Source organism: Triturus cristatus, chromosome 4_2, assembly GCF_964204655.1.
Source record: "Triturus cristatus chromosome 4_2, aTriCri1.1, whole genome shotgun sequence".
Classification (NCBI taxonomy): Eukaryota; Metazoa; Chordata; class Amphibia; order Caudata; family Salamandridae; genus Triturus; species Triturus cristatus.
In genome coordinates, this window is record NC_140586.1 from 221,068,936 (window position 1) to 221,089,412 (window position 20,477).

Consider the following 20,477-nt stretch of genomic DNA (forward strand, 5'->3'; position numbering starts at 1 on the left):
GGCTGCCCACAGGAGAGATTGACGAGACAGGCGCCTAGAACGGGCGTGAGGCAGGAGTAGTTGGGCTGCAGCAGAGGGAAGCGCCCAGAAAAAAGGCACCCCATAGCCACTTGTTGCTGTATTGAGAGCAGTGAGCAGATGAGCAGGCGCTGAGGCATCCTAAGTACTTGGCGGGCTTGGGCTGGAGGAGTGTAACGTACTGCCCCGCAACTCGACATGAACTGGGCACTAAGGCGGTAAAGTGCATGTGATGAGCCCCATTCTGCTGAAGAGGGGATGTGCTATGTGACACTTGCTGGTGGCTTGCTGTAGTGCACAATTGGAAGTGCTAAATAGCTGAGGGTGGTGCGTCTACACGCTGTACAGGAAGGCTTGCAGCATTTGGCTGGGTGATTAGAGACATCATTAGTTGGATACCACTCTTGCTTTTTCTCACGCACTGTAGCTGGGGCCCCACTGCGCGCTACATGATGGGTAAGCCAGATGCGCGTCAATCGCGCCTTACCTTTGATGCAAAGAAGAATACGCGGCAACAGATGGCGGAGTCGGATGATGGGGCTGAAGGATCGCAATCGGAACACCAATCCTCCTCAGGCGATGATATGAAATCCTCTTGGAGGTGCGTCAGGGCTTTGCGACCATTGCAGACAAAATGGATACGCTGACTACGCGCATGGATTCAATAGTCCGCAAAATCGATGGGCACGAGGCCTGTATAAAAGGCAATGAGCAGCGAATATTGGAGGCGGAGGATACTATGGCTCACATTCAGGCCACGGTCACGTAGATGGATAAGTTACTAAAGATCATAGCTGCAAAGAGTGAGGACATGGAGGCGAGAAGTAGACGGAATAATATACGCGTCCTAGGAATACCGGAGAGCGCCAACACGGGTAAGATGGAGGAGTACATAGAAAGATTGCTGAAGGAGGTGGTGGGGACGGAATTACTCTCTCCTCACTTCATTGTTGAAAGGGCTCATCGTTCCCTAGGGCCAAAACCACCTCCAGGAAGCACGCCTCGACCTATCATTGCGCGCTTATTGAATTATAGGGACAGAGACGTGGCTTTAAAGGTGGCAAGAGAGAAAAAACAGCTCCACTTCGAGGGGGTGCCCTTCACCATGTATCCCGATTTCACTGCCCATGTCCAGGAGGAACGGCGCAAATTTCTTCCTATCAAGCAAAAGTTGAGGCAGGCACAAATTGATTACGCTTTACTGTATCCAGCGCGCTTTCGGATCACACATCAAGGGGAACAAACAATCTACACGAAGCCCCAGCAGGTTGAAGCATTCCTCAAACAGCTCAAGAGGCGTACGAATATAGGTCACACGCCAGACGGCTCTCCAAGGCTACATTCGCCGAACGAGGCATGATATGTATGGAAGGGGGTGCCTAGGTGCTGCGCCTACTCGTCAATTACTACAGGAACAATAGAGCCTCGCTAAGATGGGCGCTTACGAGACAAGCTCCAAGAGACAAGGAACATGAGATATTAGGGGCGGGACGCGCTCCTCGGATGGGACACAATGCTTGCCTGCGCTCGGACACCCTCGACGCTTACCCAGAGGCCTGAGTAGTACTACGGGCATCCTGGCACAGCGAGAGGTACCCGTGGGCCACTGAGCGAGCTTTCCCCATACGGGCGATCCCCTATGTTCGATTATGGGTGTTTTTGTTTTTTTCTTAATCTATTTTTTTCAGGTTTTTGTTGTCATTCAAATGGGGAAGATTGTTGTAAGGTATCGGTTACTAAGTATTGGGGAGGGGGAGGGCTACAGATGACGAGCATGATTGGGATGCTGCAGTGGGAGGGGTGGAAGGGACAGGGGTTATTGATCACCATGGAAAGTATGACATGCAATATTTTTTCTGGAAATGTACCTCTTTAATTAAGCAATCACCAATTTATATACCTTCGCAATATCAGGGTAGGTATAGGCTGAGACACTATGATGGCCCTGCAAGATAAGTCCTTGTTAAAGGTAATATCTTGGAACGTCAGGGGCCTGGGTAACCCGAGAAAGAGCAGACAGATTTTAGCGTATCTAGACAGGCAACAGATAAACATAGCTCTGTTGCAGGAGACGCACCTTGGCCCACAATCCCCAGCCACGTTTGCTAGTAGGTGGGCGAGTAGCAGAATCTTTTCCTCCTACTCCTCATATGCTAGAGGCACAGCTATACTAATCAAAAAACAGACACCCTTTGTGATGGTAGGGTCGTTGGAAGATCGCCAGGGAAGATACGTGATAGCATGGGGGCGGCTGGGCAGAGACTCACAATAGCCAACTGTTACGGGCCGAACATAGATACACCGGAGTTTTTTAGTAACATATGGGGGAAAATCATGAATGTAGGATCCCCTCATATAATATGGGGAGGTGATTTTAATGTGGCCCTTAATCCAGCTATGGATAGATCTAATACTGCTACGTCTCATTATAACAACTCTCAAGCTGTATTACAGGGAATAATGGAAGAAGGAGGGCTAATAGACAGTTGGCGCTACACGCATTCCCAGGATACAGAAGGGACTCACTTCACATCATACACAGGGACATGGGCCCGCATAGACTGTCTTGCTTTCAAGGGGGTTAGGTTCGTCAATCCAGAATGTGGTACACCTTGCCAGAACGTTCTCTGATCATTGTCCTGTGAAACTTTCGCTCACGACCCCGGGATATGACAAACCAAGGCCTAATTGGAGGTTGCAACCTACTGCCTTGTTATATATGGTGTTTCAACATGAACTCGGAGAGGAGATAAGGGACTTCTTCCTGAGGAATAAGGGGTCCGTGGACAGCGTGGAGGTGATCTGAGAGGCATTTAAAGCTACTATTAGAGGGTTCTGTATCTCCAAGATTTTTGGTGTGTTGCGAGATATCCAGAGAACGCTCAGGAAGTTGGAACAAGAGCTGAAAGGACTTGAGATACGGATGAGTCAGGGTGACGCGGGACAGGTGCAACGGGAGTTCAGGGGGAAATTGACAGAGTATGAAGAAACAGCGGCGAGGGAGGTAAAGTTCAAGGGACGGTATTGGATGGCCCGCAGGTACGGGGAGGGGGAGAGACCGGGTAGGGCCCTAGCTGAGGTAACTCGATGCCCTCGCTTTTCTACTCAGATACTAGAAATTATGGGATCAGACGGGACAGTGCAGCGAGATACGGCCAATATACTTGACACCTTTATTGCACATTATAAAACGCTATACACTACACAGCGGTCTGGGCAAGTGGATCTGGACAGGTTTTTGGGGGATGTAGTGCTTGGATGGCTCAGTGATACCCAGAGGGGATTTTTGTGCTTGCCATTCGAATTAGATGACATTAGAGAGGCAATAATGCAACTGCAAATGCAAGGACTGGACGGCCTTCCCGCTGAATTTTATAAGAGCTATATTGACATCATGGCACCTGTTCTTAAGGAAGTATATGAGGAATCCTTGGAGGTTGTTGTACTTCCCCCTCGATGAGGGAGGCGATGGTTACGTCCCTCTTGAAGCCCGGCAAGGATGCTAGTTCCTGCGACTCCTACAGACCGTTGTCGCTTATAAACTGTGACACGAAAATATTGGCTAAAGTACTTGCTAATCGGCCTACTCTTTTAAGGGATAAGCTTATACTTCCGGATCAGTCGGGCTTTGTTCCTGGGCGAGCCACCACTCATAACCTCCGCACCCTGTTTTCGCTGCGCGAGAATGTAGCACCTGAGTTCCCGCTTGCTGCAGTCTTCTTAGATGCCACCAAGGCATTTGATTCAGTGGAGTGGGATTACCTTTTTGGTGTGCTACGGCGAATGGGTTTTCCTCCGTCATTCATATCCTGGATCAGCTTATTGTACCAACAACCCACTGCCAGGGTGCTGATTAATGGCCATATCTCCCCCGGGTTCTGCATCTTGAGGGACACATGGCAGGGATGTCCGCTGTCCCCACTCCTCTTTGCCATAGCGATGGAGCCATTAGCCTCTAGACTGCGTCAACTTCATCAAGATAAAGCGTTTCGCTGTTGCTTACAGCAAATTTTGATTTTATTATACGCAGACGACGTGACTTTATATGTTCGGGACCCGCAACAGAATATCAACCCGTTACTGCAGGAGTTTATAGTGTTTGGAAGATTATCCGGAGTCACTATCAATTGGGGGAAGTCTCAGGTGTTTCCTCTTACGCCTGCGGTCTCTAGATTCGCGCTTGACTTTCTGCTTGAATGGTGTGACACGGATCTGCGCTATCTGGGAATACAGGTGACCAGAGACAGGGAACACACACTACGGCTTAATTATGGCACGGCTTTTACCCGGCTTACCAGTAATATCACACAATGGATCTCCTTGCGTCTCTCGTTTGCTGGTCGGGCATCACTAATAAAAATGGTCATTCTTCCGCAGTTTCTTTATCTTTTCTTAAATATCCCTTATAATCCTGGCTCTTTTTATTTCAAAACATTGCGCGCTGAACTAACTAGGTTGTTATGGGGAGGAAAACAGCCGAGGATCCGGTGGTCAGTGGTCACACAACCATATGCTCAGGGTGGGTTTGATATCCTCGATTTCGAACTCTATTACCTCAGTGCGCAGGCACAGTATGCCTACTACTGGATCAAACCACCTAAATATATGCCACAGGTGGCTATGGAGGATTTGCTCGCTGATCCAATACCGTTGAACGGTATTATATATGGTCCAGTCAGATCTTGTGCGACTCCGCCTCCCACGGTCACATGCACGGTGACGCCTGAAACCGTGTTTCAGGCCTGCTTAATTCTTCTTTTTTATATGCTCCGCAACTTCCTCTATCATATCACCCGTGCATGCCACTACTACAAGAACGGGGCTTCCATGCGTTGTGTCAACGTATTCAGGTTGTCACCTGGGGGGACATCTTTCATGAAGGGCTATTTCGTTCTTCAGACCACCTCTTTCAGGGTATACAACCTTCACCTCTAGATGTTTTTCTGTATGTACGCCTGCGACAAGGGCTCCAGGCGATTCTTCCTAACTTCCCGAAGGAACCCACAAAATGTGCCCCGTTACATCAGATGCTAGGCTCCACAGATGGGAAGCGCTTAGTATCAGGACTCTATCGATGCATACGTGTGCAACTAGTAGATGTTATTAGTCCAGCTCGCACGCAATGGAATGAGGACTTAGGGTGGGAGATAACTGATGAACAGTGGACATATTGTTGCCTTCAAACTTCACAAATCTCTGCTAGTTGTAGATTACGGGTTCTACACTACAAATTTCTTCATCGTCTATATTACACACCTGTCAAAAAATATAGATTCAAATTAACTGACAATGATAGCTGTGAGAGATGTAGGAGGGCGGGAGCGGGATTCCTATATCTGGCACGGGACTGCCCAAAAGTACAGGAGTTTTGGGGACAAATATTTGGGGCGCTCGAAGCAATGACGAATAGCACATTAGAAGGAACTCCCTTGGTGGCACTTCTGGGCTATACAGCGCAGGTACCCAAATCCTATTGGAAATTGTTTGCCATTTCACTTCTGCTGGCCAAGCGACGGGTGGCCTGCAGTTGGGGTAGGGGGCGGGCCCCGAAGTTCAAGGACTCGTTGACTGATTTACTCTATTGCCAGGAGCATGTGACTGCTTATGCTGAGACACTTCCCCGGGCCTCTTGGCCGAAGGATATATGGGGGTCGCTTCAGACCTATGTACTCAGGCGTGACACAGATGAGCCGGAAACACCCCTCTTGCGACATGATACCTGATTGTTATGTATGTATGGCTTTATGTGTCACGAAGTTCTACCACTTGTATGCTGCAGAACTGTGCCATGCTACTTACTGTTGTGTTGGACTCCTGGAGAGGTGTTCACTATTGCCACTGCTGCTTATAAGAAAAAGAACAAAAGAGAAAGGAAAATTGTGGTTTGCTTTTTTTTAGACTTGACGTACCTGGGGTCGTACAGCTGGGCTGTTGTTATATAGTGCTGTACTGTATCATCACTGTTCCAAATGTGCCAGCACTATCTCAGATTTGATTAAGTAATTTGCTATGCCTACGTATCTGATAAGGATGTACCATCAAATGTATTAGTATTGCGGAGTAGTACAGGAGTGTACAATGCCCGACGTGAGGTGATTGTAAGCTGTCATGTTGTTATCCATGTGAAAACTACTAAATAAAAGGTTTAATAATAAAGTATGCAGCATAGAATCCCCCCCAAAAAAAATAATAAAAAAGGTAAGTAGTTCGAGGGCCAACACGCACAGGAGCACCGGAATGCACGAGTTATCTCACCCAGGGAAGCCGGGTGCGTAGGTGTCTTTTGGTGTCGGGTCGCGTCGTCGTTTTCAATGGAAGCCGAAGAAGTTTTGCTGCTTGTGAAGACTGGAGAAGTGTCCAGTGGAATCCAAGGCTGGATTCAAGGTGAAGAAGACCTGAAAGCAGAAGGGACAGTGTTCACAGTCACTTGCCAGTGACCCGGGGCCAGGAAGATGGATGCCCACGGTAGTCGGGTGATTTCAGGTGATCAAGGGTGTTTTGACTCTTCAGCCACGAGGTCCAGGAGGCGTCAACGACAACCAGGAGCTGGTTTCGGAGTGTCTGACGAAGTCTGCAGCTTACTGAGGTGTCGGCAACTGGATTGGAGCTAACAAGCCTTGGCAACAGCAAGTCTCGTGGAAAGTGAAGAAAGTCAGCGGTGCAGACCAGCAAGGTCTGAGAGACTCACCCAGTGAGGGTAAGTGAGGACAGGCCTGGAGCAACCAGAGGAGCCCTTTGGTTTGATGAGAAAGTCTTCAGGGGACCCACAAGCCAATGGGTAAGGGATCGCGAAGATGCCTTGTGAGGATTCACTTAACAGGAGCCCACAGTCACTCGGGACGAGGTAGGCCTCTGATTTTCGTTGGAAATCCTGCTGGAGACTTGGGCCACATGTGGTCCAATGCACAAGTTCGTAGAACGTCGTGAAGGGATTGCACTCGACAATAGTGCACGGTACCCGGGTATTGCTGTTCCACGTCACTCGTGGTGAAGAACCGGGGTTTAACCCAACGGCGTCAGGGGCACGCCTAAGATCTTCAAGTTCACCTGTCTTGGTATACAGAGACACGGAATACTTCTGGATGGCATCAGAGACCAAGTTTATTAGCTACAGCTAGTAACAGTGATCCTAGAAATACATCACGGTGTAAATTCTCAGGAGACTGCTCATTTTACTAAGGCGAGACGTCTCCTTTTATACCCAATATTCACATTATAAATGTACACCCACTTCACAAAATTCTAGCCAATAAAGTAAATTTTCAAACAAAGTGTCACATAACAAAAACTCAATTTACAGTATCCCAACCCAAAAGTTAATTATTAGGAATGTCCCAAATTCAATCTCCACAAGCCGGACAAACCTATAATTGAAAGCATAACCCATGTAATGAAGAAACATAAAAAAAGAAACGGTAACAGATGCTGAACAAGATAAGGCATGTGCAAGGAAACTAAAAGTTAACGATGTCCTGAACATTGATTGGCAATCTCAGACAAAGATCGATCAGGGAAATTAGCTTTGCGGGGTCAGTTTCGGGTGCAGAGGTCAGTTTCTTACAGTTCATTTCAGAATCAAAAAGAAACCTAGTTAATGTATACATGAACTAAGAAGGCCAGGCCACTTTATTCGCCAGGCTACCTTCACAGGCCTACGTGAGGGCAACACAAAATGGTGGCACAGAACAAAATGGAGTCAGACTCGAGAATTACAGAACCTCTTGCCTTTTGCCATTACGTCGGCAATAACCTAAGACTCATGTTAATCTGAATCTAGGTCTATGTCGATATTCATTAGGTCATCAAGGTGTTGCTGTAGCATCATCTTATTATTCTCTACTTCTCTCGGGACAGGTCTACGACCACACATAGTAGCACAAAGACTACAAATGGCGGGACAACACTGGATGCAAAGACAACAAGAGAAAAGGATGGTTAAAACCATACCAAGGAATGTCAAAATCTTCCATCCCCATTTGGACAGCAGTCCCCAAAACCGTCCCGTCAATGACCAGTCTCCTTCGTCTACGTGGATAGACTCAGAGATTTTATACAACCTAGAGATGGCTTGGTACACTGTAGGGGCATTATCTGATATGTAAACACAGCAACTGGATCCAATCAGTTTACATACTTCTCCTCGATCTGCAAGTATGATGTCTAATACCATACAGTTCTGCAAAGTCATAAGGCGGTCCGCTTGAAGCTCAGCTGTAACATTACTAAGAGCCCCTGCTGTCTCATTAATAGTAGCTTCAACAACGCGGACAAGCTGTCGAATATGCCTACTATTGATCATAGGACCCCAAAAGGGCAAGAAGCCCTTGAAGAAATCTCCTACTTCGTGTGCTGCGGTATCTTCCTTATTGAAGACACCTCTACCATATCTCGTTCTATGATAGTCTGAAGCAGTAGTGTATGTAGGGGGAAGTAGAAACGCCACATAACACGTTCCTGAAAAATCAAGTGGCAACCATGTGTAGGCTCTGTCATGACAAACAAAATATGTGCCTTTAGCTGGCACACACGGTGGAGAAGTCCGAGATGAATAGACATAGGTTTGAGCACACACACTCTTACCTAGCTGAGCTTTCGGATTCCGACCATTACCTTGAAAACAAAAGTGGCCTCGGTGGGGTACGATCCAAATAGGGGGAGACCTTTTTCGTCTCTCCTTCTCTGTCAAACTGGTACTATATCCAGTCACGTTCCAACCAACGTAAGCCTGCACCTCATCCTTAGGGATAGCATTATATGCATCAATATCTCGGATCATAGCTACTATTCCCCTTATTAAGGCACTATTGCTCGAGTTATCTTTAAGGGAACGTAAGGGGCGTACCTCATTTGCATAGATAAACATGGTCTGAAAAGCCCACACAGACCCATTAAAAGAAAAAGGCAAAACCAAATATGGCATACCTTTATCTGTCGTATGAGGCATAAGACCACAAAACCAACAATTAGTGGTATTTACTACTATCTGATGCTGATGCAACAACTGTATAAACGAGTTGTTGACAAATTCTGATCTCCTTGTCTGTTCATGTTCAGGCAACGTATAAAACTGGTGCAAAGAAACAGTAGTGAAAGAAAGCATAGGTTGGGAGGTGGGTGCAGATGTCTGTTGTGTAGCATAGACAGTCCAACCCACACAAGCTAATGTGATACTTAAAAACATCAAAAAGCACAATATTATAAAACATTTGCTATGTATCAATGTACAAAATCTTATCTTAAGATCTATTCTCTCAACATCTCTTTCAGTTACAACAGACTACCATCCTCTTGTGGTAAATATTTCATTACCGGTACTATTTTTATGCGGTAAAGTCTAGTAAGAATAACTCAGTAAATATAAGAGGCAGAATCCGTGGTATTAGAGGTTCTAAAAGGCTTTATTCCTATACAAAGGAATACAATTCGAATTGCAGGCTTCTATTCCATCACCACGAAAGTTCAGGAAGGAAGGGCATACATTATTGACAGATAATCAGTTTTATAGGAAATGCATTACAGTGAAACAGATGCAGGAGGCGTAACAGCTGATAATACAGATAAAATGTGCATACGTAACTAATAGAGGCGGACATATAGGCGTAACTTAGATAACGTCATTATACATGATGTCACAAGTGGGTGGATCCATAAGAGAATCCTGCAATGTCAGCAGAAATATTTGGCAGGGATGCGCGCGCAGCCGCATGACGTGTGATTGACGTGCAACTAGAGGGTGAAGGGGACTTGACATTTAGCTCTACATGTGGAGACAGAAGTCTGGGGGGTCATGTCAACCTAATCCCAATTCATATCTAATATCCTATGTTTAAAGAACTGTGTTATCCAAAAGGAAAGGTCTCTAGGATAGAATCTATTCTATACTGACTGTTAGTGCGTGTACAAGCGTCTAAGTGTCTACATGAGATGCGAGGGGGTAGGAATATTCCATGGTAACGGGGCTATGAATTACTTGCATGAGGACAGCGAGGCCTGGCCCTTTGCACGGTAGCTGGAGGAATGTTTACCTAAACTACTAGACAGGAATGCATCGGATGAGGAGCGGAGCAGATAATCTTGAAGGTGAAATACAGTTTTTGGCAGGCAACAGGCTGGATCAGGCACCGTTAGCCACGCAGGGAGTAGGACAAAGTTCATGGATACAGATGCAGGCTCAGACTGGAGCTTTCAGAGGCAGAAGGCAGGAAAAGGCTTGATGACAGAATTCTGGGCCTACTCGCCTGAATCTGTAAAATGTGGAAAGTGAACCACATAAAGTCGGTGGCCTTTCATACTTAGGAATGGAATATCTGACCCATTCATGGCGGATCTGAAAGAGGACATGTTGACGGTGGACGCACATGTATTTGCGTCTTCAAAACTGGAACTGGAGGGAACATACATGTACTTATAGCATGCACATGGAGCCGTTGGGGTCTACGATAGGGGACATAACTGATCACAAAATTCATATTTCCTCATTCCCTCCTTGTCCCCTACGGACCCTCAGGAGATATCGATCTTCATCAATCCATCGATCTGTTCATATAGCATCATTTGTTCTTCTTTCTTCTTCCGGGATCTTGAACGAAAACTTGGATGTGGGATACACGATGTGGCACACAGACCACAAATCGCTGGCCCACATTGTAGACATAAGCAGCAACTGAATAGTATGAGAAAGCCAATACCTAGGAAGGATAGGATTCTCCATCCCCAGGCTGACAACACGCTCCAAAACCAACCGGACCAAGTCCAGGTGCCTGGACTCTGGTGTATCTGGCTCATAATCTTATGAAGGCGAGTTATGGCTTTATATACTGACGGCGAATTTTCTGGTATGAAAACGCAGCAACTTGATCCGATGACCCTACAAGCTCCGCCCCTATCGGCCAGGATGACGTCAAGGACAAGACGATTTTGAAGCACAACAATCCGCATAGCAGACTGCTCTTCTGTTAAATTGCCTAAGGCGGAAGTAGTCTCGTTCACTACTGCTTCAAGGGTTCTGGTTAATCTACGTATCAGCTTACTATTAGTGACTGTACCTATATAGGGAAAGAAACCTTTATTGAAATCTGTGTATTGCTCCCATGCTGTTTCAGTGTAATCGACAATTGGGAGATCTCTCTGCTGTCTATTGTGTACTAAATGGGTATTTCTATGATAATCAGGAGGAGCTAGGAAAACAGGTGGCAGAAGGAATGCTATGTAACAGGTACCATCCCAGTCTAGAGGTAGACGTATATATGCGGTCTGGCCACATATGAAGTAGGAATGACGGGAAGCTCTAAATGTAGACTTGCCTTGATCACTGAATTTTATTACAGTGGTGCATTTACTATGGCCCATGTGTATGGAACCATTCTTTCTTACACATAATTCCCCTTTTACTGGGAATACTGACATGGCGGGCAAGATTGGTGTAGCTTCAGATTCAACGTTCAGGATCATGAGGTTAAGTGTAAAATTACCTAATCCATATACTTCATTTTCTAGATCAGTTCCTGTTCTTTTGGGAAGTCCCTCCTTGTTAGGGTAGCAGACTTTAAGCAAAACTAGGTTCAGGTTTCCCCATACCCAGTTGTCTTGATAAACTGCGGAATTTGAATCTAGGGAATTAATCAAACTAAACCATGCTCCACAGGAGCCATTGTGTGTGAACGGATAGGGAAAGAGGGGCAAAACTCCCTTATAGTTCTGATAGGGAGGGAGTCGGCCACATATCCAACAATTTGTGGCATTGCTGGTCTGATGGGAATGATGTAACATACTAATGAATGTGTTGTTGCGCAGCGCAAATCTATAGGACAACTCATGCGGAGGTAATTCGCTAAAAGAATGTTCTGTAGTTACATTGTAAGCACGCTTAAAAATAGGGTAATACATGTGCAATAGTATGCTGGAAATGATGATCAGAAGACTTAGAAAAAACAAAATTAATAATGTTACTGTGCAGTGACTACGAAGTGATTTACAATACGCATGCTTTTTAAGCTGCATCTGTTGATTTCTTTCTCTATTCCGGTCTAGAGGATACATGTCAGAGACAAATTCAACCGATTCACCTTGGAGAGGACTTAAACAATCAAATTGTCTGACTTGCTAGACCTTAACTTCAGTTTATAAAGTTCAGTGTTTGTTGGTTCAACCAAGGGGAGCTTTGAGTCTGTCTGTGAGGGAATGCAGGGCTGAGCGTTCACACTAGATGGTAGTCCATAAAATTTCTTGATATGACTCGAGTGCAACCACCCTTTACGTCCCTCGATCTTCACGGCTGTCCTTGTGGTTAGTAGAACAAGCTTCGGCGACTTCCACCTAGGCTCCAGTTGGGTCTTCCGGTCGAAATTCCGGACCAGAACCAGGTCGCCCGGAACCACGTCATGGGGCTTCACCTCAGTATTATCGGGAAAAGCTGCAGCTACCTGTGAACGACAAGATTGTAGTGCAGACATCAAGGAAGCCAGGTAATCTGTCAGCATATTACAGTCAACATCAGTGATTTTGCGAGGTATAGGCGTCCCCCACATATTTGGTGGTCTACCGAAGATCACCTCGTACGGGGATAGCCCTGTTCGAGAATGTGCTACCATTCTCATGTAAAAGAGCGCAACTGGTAAGGCTACTATCCAATCGACACCTTTTTCTCTACATATTTTGGACAATCTAATTTTCTGAGTTTGATTATGGCGTTCCACGAGACCTGCTGCCTCGGGATGTCGGACACAGTGGAATTTCCATTGGTAACCTAACAAAAGGGAAACGTGTTTCATTAGTTCGGATGAGAATGGCTGGCCGTTATCTGAGTAGACAACACGTGGCAAACCATACCGTGGGAAGAATTCTCGAACTAACTGTTTGGCAGTAGTCGGGGCAGTGTAATCTGAAACCGGGTAGGCTTCTGTCCAACGGGAAAGAGCACAGACAACTACGAGAACATATTTGAATCCTCGACATCGTTCCATCTGGATATAATCCATCTGGAGGACTTCAAAAGCATGATCGGGAGGTTGAAATCCACCCTGCTCTACGGGGATGCTTTTACCTGGATTAAACTGACAACATATCATACAGGTACAAACTTTTTGTTTAGCTGCTGCTCGCAAGTGTTTGTTGAACCAAATGTGTTGAATGCTGTCTAGCATAGCTTTTTCTCCTAGGTGCGCTGGACTATGTATTGTGTTAATGATGACTTGAACCATGGAGTCGGGAAGAAACCATATAGATTTTTCCTTCGTCATCCATCCTTGATCCGTTTGGATCCCTCCTAATTCAGTCCATTTCTTTATTTCTTCTGGTGTAGCATGTGTCTGTATGTCAATTACATCAAGGGTGGGATCCTTAACTGTCATGCAATGTGTTGGTGTCGGAACTATTGTCTTTGTCATGTCAGTTGTGTGAGTCTGATTCTGAGCAGTCTGTTTAGCTGTTCTGTCAGCTAGGTCATTACCCTGAGAAATGATATCGGTAACTTTTGTGTGGGCTTTGCATTTCATAATCGATATTGCAGTAGGTAGATGAATCGCGTCTAATAGGGCTTGAATGAGGGGTCCGTGTTGGATGTGGGCACCGTGAGAAGTTAAATAACCTCTCTCTCGCCACAGTACGCCGAAGTCATGGACGACTCCGAATGCATAACGTGAATCTGTGTATATGTTGACTTTCTTATTTTTGGCTTGAATACAGGCTTGTGTCAGAGCGATGAGCTCTGCTGCTTGAGCTGACAAAGTGTTAATACAATTTGTTTCAATGACTTCAGTGTCTGTTGTGACTGCGTAAGCGGCCACTAACTCTCCTGTACTTGTTCTCATACATGACCCATCTACATACAATGTCAAGTCTGGATCTGACAAAGGGATATCTGTCAAGTCTTGTCTGGGTTTCGTCGTGATAGTAATGACTTCGACACAATCATGTGCCAATGGATCTGTTCTGCCCACTGGTAACAGTGTGGCAGGATTTAACGTATTACAACGTCTGATTTCTATGTGTGGCTGAAACAATGTCAATTCGTAACCAGTGAGTCTCGCTATAGTCAAGTGTTGTGTTTGTGTGCGGTTCAAGAGAACCTCTACTGCGTGTGGTACTTGTACTGTCAATTGGTGTCCTAACACTATGGCATCGCTTTGTCTGATTGCTAAAGCTGTTGCTGCCACCGATTTCAGGCACGCAGGAAGAGCCTGAGCTACTGGATCTAATGTACTAGAGAAATAAGCACATGGTTTGTGTGATCCTGCTTGTTCCTGAGTGAGTACTGACAAGGCAGTACCTTCGCGTTCTGTAACAAAGAGTGTAAACTGTTTACTGTAACATGGTGTTGCTAAAACAGGTGCTTGGCATAAAGCTTTCTTTAAGCTTTCAAAGGCGTGTGTATGTTCTTGAGTCCAAGGGAGGACAGTCAATGTGGCTGCCTCCTGTGTTGTCAACTGGATGAGTGGTTTTGCTAGAAATGCATATTGTGGGATCCACTGCCTACAGTATGAAGTGAGGCCTATAAAAGCCCGCACCTCCTTTTGTGTCTTGGGTGGTGGCATGTTAGCGATTAACTGGATGCGGTCGGGTGTAAGCTGTCTTCCCTCCTTGGACAGCGAGTGCCCAAGGTAAACAACTCGCTGGACACAGAATTGCAGCTTAGAAGGGGACACCTTGTGCCCCTTGTCGGCCAGAAATTTTAAAACCGTCAGTGACGCTGTTTCACATTCAGGTTCACTTCGGGCGGTGATCAGCAGATCATCGACATATTGAAGCAAGGCAGTGTTAACTGGCATGTGGATACTGTCAAGTTCTCGTTTCAGTGCTTGGCTATAGATGCTGGGGCTTTCTGTAAATCCTTGAGGTGCGCGTGTGAATTTAAAACTTCGTCCATTTAAACTGAATCCGAACAGATATTGACTTTCCGGATCTATTGGGACGCTAAAGAAAGCATTCTTGAGATCAATTACAGTGAAGAACGTTGCTTCCGAGTCAATAGCTGTTAGTAATGAAGAGATATCTGGGACCACAGGATATTGTTGTACAATACATTTATTTAATTCGCGCAGATCAATAACTAATCGATATACTGGTGGTGCTTTTGGATCCGTTCTTTTAAGAATCGGAATTATCGGGGAATTACATACATTGGAGTCGGTTTCGACAACCACTCCTTGTGCAATGAGCTCGTCAATGATTTGCAGCAAAGCCACAACAGCATCTGGTGGTAACTTGTATTGTCGCATTCGTGGTAGTACTACTCCTGTGTTCAGTGTGACTCGATATGGTGTAATGTTCATGCAACCAACATCAGTGGGGCCTTGTGCCCATAAATGTGTAGGTAAATTCTGTAACCGGTGATCCATGTCTCTCGACACGTAGTGACCTTTAAAGTCACGCAAAAATAATCGTACTCCTTCCGGAGAACAACATATTATAGCTCCTAGAGCTTTCAATGTTTTTATACCTAACAAGTTTTCTGGACATGATTTAGTAAGCAATAAATCTGTAGTACGTGTCAATGGACCAACCGTCAGTGGAAGAGGTTGTGTTACTTCATTAATGATAGGTTTTCCTGAGAATCCAAGGGAAATATTCTGTGAGCCTGAGAGGGGTGCCCCTGGAACTTCACTGCGTCTTATAGTTGTTCTGCTTGCCCCTGTATCAAGTAAAAACTTTCTGTCTTCCCCTAATAGTTCACTATGTACATAAGGTCCCTCTTGGTCTACAGGAACCTCAATAAGGGGTAAGCCAACTTCCCCCTCTAGGCTATTTCATGTATATCGCTGATAATCGGGATAATCTGCTTGTGCATACTGATACATCTGTTGTGTTGTTGCTTGTGTTGCAGCAATATGCTGCGCTTGTGGTGGTGCTACGGTCTGTTGTGGAGCTGCCTGTTGCGGAGCTAGTTGTTGCGGAGCTAACCTAGGTTGTGCATGCTGAGGGATTTGTTGTTGATTCTGATCCTGTCTAGGTGGACGTGGTCTCTCCTGGGTTCTACCTGTGGCAATATTATGTTTCAGGACTGGACAATCGTGTATATAATGACCTTGTTGTTTACAATAGTTGCATGTCCCTTTCGTAGGACCTGCGGAATCACCCTTTTGATGACCATCAGCTGGAACTGACTGAGCAACAAGCATTTTCATTTTTGTATCTTTCATACGTCTTTGTTCGTGTTCTTGTTCTTCTCTAATTCTATTGTGGTGATATTGTAACATCTGTAACATCTGTGACGGGGTATTACCTTGCCAGGTACTTTCGAATTTCAATACTCTATTCTTGACTTGTGGTAGGGAATTTTCAACTAATTTTGTCACAAACAGATGTGGATATGACTCGCTACTTGCTTTTATGCCACTATTTATACCAAAACATTTTTCAAATCGGGAATAGAAATCACTAGTGTCTTTATCTTGCTTTTGTTTACAGGCTGATATTGCACCCCAGTCTTCCTTCTTCGTAGTTAATAAACGTGGCAGTACCTGTACTAGTAATCCTGGTAATGCTGTAGTCTTTTCCCCAAGCCCTGCTCCTGCAGCTCGGGCCCTTTCTTCGTTTTCTAATGCTGTCCAATCTATCTTTTGGTCTCCTACCTCCCATTCCTTTTCTTTCAGTTTCTCGTAAACACCGGCGGGTAATAGGACTTTTAATATTTTCATAATGTCGGGGTAGGTATACTCTCCCATGAGTAACATGTCTTTTATCTCACGGTGGAAACCTGCTGGATCCTTGTCATGGCTGGGTACTACTTTCTTCATTTCTAATAATTCAATTTTAGTTATAGGCGTGTACACAAACACGCGTGTAAAGTTATTACCTTCACCTCTGATTGGGTGTACTTCGCGTAACGGATTCTGTCTATCTATGTGATACATTTTTCTTCCCATAATGGGAACTGGAACGTGTTCTGGGCATACGAAAGTTATATACTGGTTTCGGAATTCTAGAATTTCATTAATTCAATCAGTACCTGACCCTCTCCATTTATTCGTGAGTAGTTCTGTCAATATGTCAGGTAAGGGTCCGGGATCAGAGTGTTGGATTTTATATAATATAAGGAGGTGTTGAATCATGTATATACTAGCTAAACGCTGTTCGTATGGGTCAAGATTCAGAAACGTGTGTGCTAGTGCATCATCATTGTATTCGCTGGGACTATCAGCCCATTGTACTGCTGACCTGGCTAATTCTTGTTCGTCCATGGAATCGAGCATGTGGTACCCCCTTCGATCTCGGAGAAATTTATCAGCGGCTTGGAATAGGTGTTCGGGGGACCTTGTATTCAACATATAGTTTTGAAAATGTCGATTATATTCTGGACGTATCGGACGTATCGGGTCATTAAAACCTCTGGTATTATTATGGGGTCTTCCTCTACCTACATAAGCTATCGTATCTAATTGTTCTGATTCTTGCTCCTCCTCTTCCTCTGATTCAACTCTGTCTGCTTCTCGTCTTTCTTTATGTATTCGTTCTACTTCCTTGCGGATCTTTCGATACATGGCGATTATACACGCCTGTCTATCATGTTTCTCTTCTGATATGTTCTGACCCCATTTGGCAAGTTTTTGCATGGTATCATGATCTGCCCCAGGCCTGTCTTGGTTCCTAATCACGCAATTTATGAAGAAACATAGTAGTTGTCTTTGTACATCCACTTTCTGGTATTCCATAGCTTCGTTAATACTTTCTGGACCTCGCCCTGTTTGGACAAAGCGATATATATTGTCTAGGTGTTCAACCATTCCTGGTATCGTCATTAAATATAATGTAGCTCGTCGTATACGTAGTGATGATATGAGCAATTTGTCCTGTCTACCTGGTACTTGGTCGTATCTACAATCCACAAGCTGTTCTTTAAACATGTCGGATGTCGCTAGTTGGGGTGTACGTTGGAGTGCTAAATCTCTAAGGGTCTGTTTATTTCGCGGCGGTGTGGCAAACATGTCTGTCGTACCTCCTGTAGCACCATCTGAGGTGCTGGGCAAGAAAGGATTCGTTGGACGTAGGATAGAGATTGTAGATGCGGGAAAAACTGTAGAAACGGACGGACCTGTGGGAACTTGTGTAGGAGTTTGTAGTTGCGGGGATACAGACGGATGCTCTTGGTGTTGAACACCATCGGCAAGCGGTGTGTGTGGTATGGTATTAGCATACTCGGGAGCTACGTCATCTAAATAGGAGGAAAGGAAAACGTCCTTTGCTGTTTTGGGATGTGTTTTGGGATGTGCTTTTATAGGGAGCAATGGAGGAGTTAAGTCTTTTGGTATTTCCGGGGTAGCCTTAGGTAACCCTTCGGCCAGAAGAGGATACATACCATTCATAAGAGTGTTTCTTTGTCTATCTACTTGTTCTGATTTTACTCGGGTACCTTCCTCAATTAATAGATTTTCTCGGGTTTTGTTTGAATTCTCTCTACCTTTCTCTTCCTGTCTGAGCGCTTTTTCTGTACGCCTATATGATTCTTTACACCATAATTCAATGGCATCTTTCTGTGACTGTCTGGCTTTCTTTTTCCATAATTCTTCTTCTACTCTCATGATACTATCTGCATCCCAGGTGCCCGCTGCGGGCCATCTCTGATTTTCTGGGAAATCCTTGGTGTAGTCCACCCATAAATCAAGAAATAATATGGCATCTAGGCCATGCTTATGATACATAAAGTACCCTGGAGTGTCCCTTGGTGGGATGGGAACAGCTTCTTCGAGTACCCCTTTTCTAGTTTTGATCTGTCTTAATTTCGAAAAGAGCGGCATTTTTAGACCTTATTACTAGAACACACTTTATACAATAAACACAATAATGAACAGTCATTCACACCACAATATATAGAACGTATTAAAACATTTAACACTTAACAGTTTTAACGAACGATGATAACTAATAGAAAACTAGTTACTGACATAATACTGACACTAAATAATCCTTATTTATATGCAAGACATACTAGATATACTGCTAAACAGTACAGATACACTGCTGAAACAGTGCAGACCGGATTTGTGTACCCAAACCCGTCTTGACCGGCACAGACTATGTGCACGTTAAATGCCTCCCCGGTAATGGTACTCACCGGGTAGCTCGGAACGGAAGGCCTCGGAACGGAACTGAAACTGGACCGGACTGGACTCGACTCGACTGGACTCGGAACTTCGGAACCTGGTGGGCCTCTGTATACCTCGGATCTTGCTCTCTCAGCTAGGCTCTGGTCGGGATACTTCGCACTTCTCACCGCCTCGTCTGGGTGTTGATCGCAGCCTCAGTCGCCCCCGCTTGGCCGGAGGGAGATACAGGAAATCCTGCAGGTACGCGTTTTTGTCCGTTCAGCTGTGGCAGGAGACCGGGCCTGCAACGCACCTCCGGCGCGTGAGATGAGAAAGTGTCCCTATTCGGGCGCCAATTTATGTGGTAAATATTTCATTACCGGTACTATTTTTATGCGGTAAAGTCTAGTAAGAATAACTCAGTAAATATAAGAGGCAGAATCCGTGGTATTAGAGGTTCTAAAAGGCTTTATTCCTATACAAAGGAATACAATTCGAATTGCAGGCTTCTATTCCATCACCACGAAAGTTCAGGAAGGAAGGGCATACATTATTGACAGATAATCAGTTTTATAGGAAATGCATTACAGTGAAACAGATGCAGGAGGCGTAACAGCTGATAATACAGATAAAATGTGCATACGTAACTAATAGAGGCGGACATATAGGCGTAACTTAGATAACGTCATTATACATGATGTCACAAGTGGGTGGATCCATAAGAGAATCCTGCAATGTCAGCAGAAATATTTGGCAGGGATGCGCGCGCAGCCGCATGACGTGTGATTGACGTGCAACTAGAGGGTGAAGGGGACTTGACATTTAGCTCTACATGTGGAGACAGAAGTCTGGGGGGTCATGTCAACCTAATCCCAACTCATATCTAATATCCTATGTTTAAAGAACTGTGTTATCCAAAAGGAAAGGTCTCTAGGATAGAATCTATTCTATACTGACTGTTAGTGCGTGTACAAGCGTCTAAGTGTCTACATGAGATGCGAGGGGGTAGGAATATTCCATGGTAACGGGGCTATGAATTACTTGCATGAGGACAGCGAGGCCTGGCCCTTTGCACGGTAGCTGGAGGAATGTTTACCTAAACTACTAGACAGGAATGCATCGGATGAGGAGCGGAGCAGATAATCTTGAAGGTGAAATACAGTTTTTGGCAGGCAACAGGCTGGATCAGGCACCGTTAGCCGCGCAGGGAGTAGGACAAAGTTCATGGATACAGATGCAGGCTCAGACTGGAGCTTTCAGAGGCAGAAGGCAGGAAAAGGCTTGATGACAGAATTCTGGGCCTACTCGCCTGAATCTGTAAAATGTGGAAAGTGAACCACATAAAGTCGGTGGCCTTTCATACTTAGGAATGGAATATCTGACCCATTCATGGCGGATCTGAAAGAGGACATGTTGACGGTGGACGCACATGTATTTGCG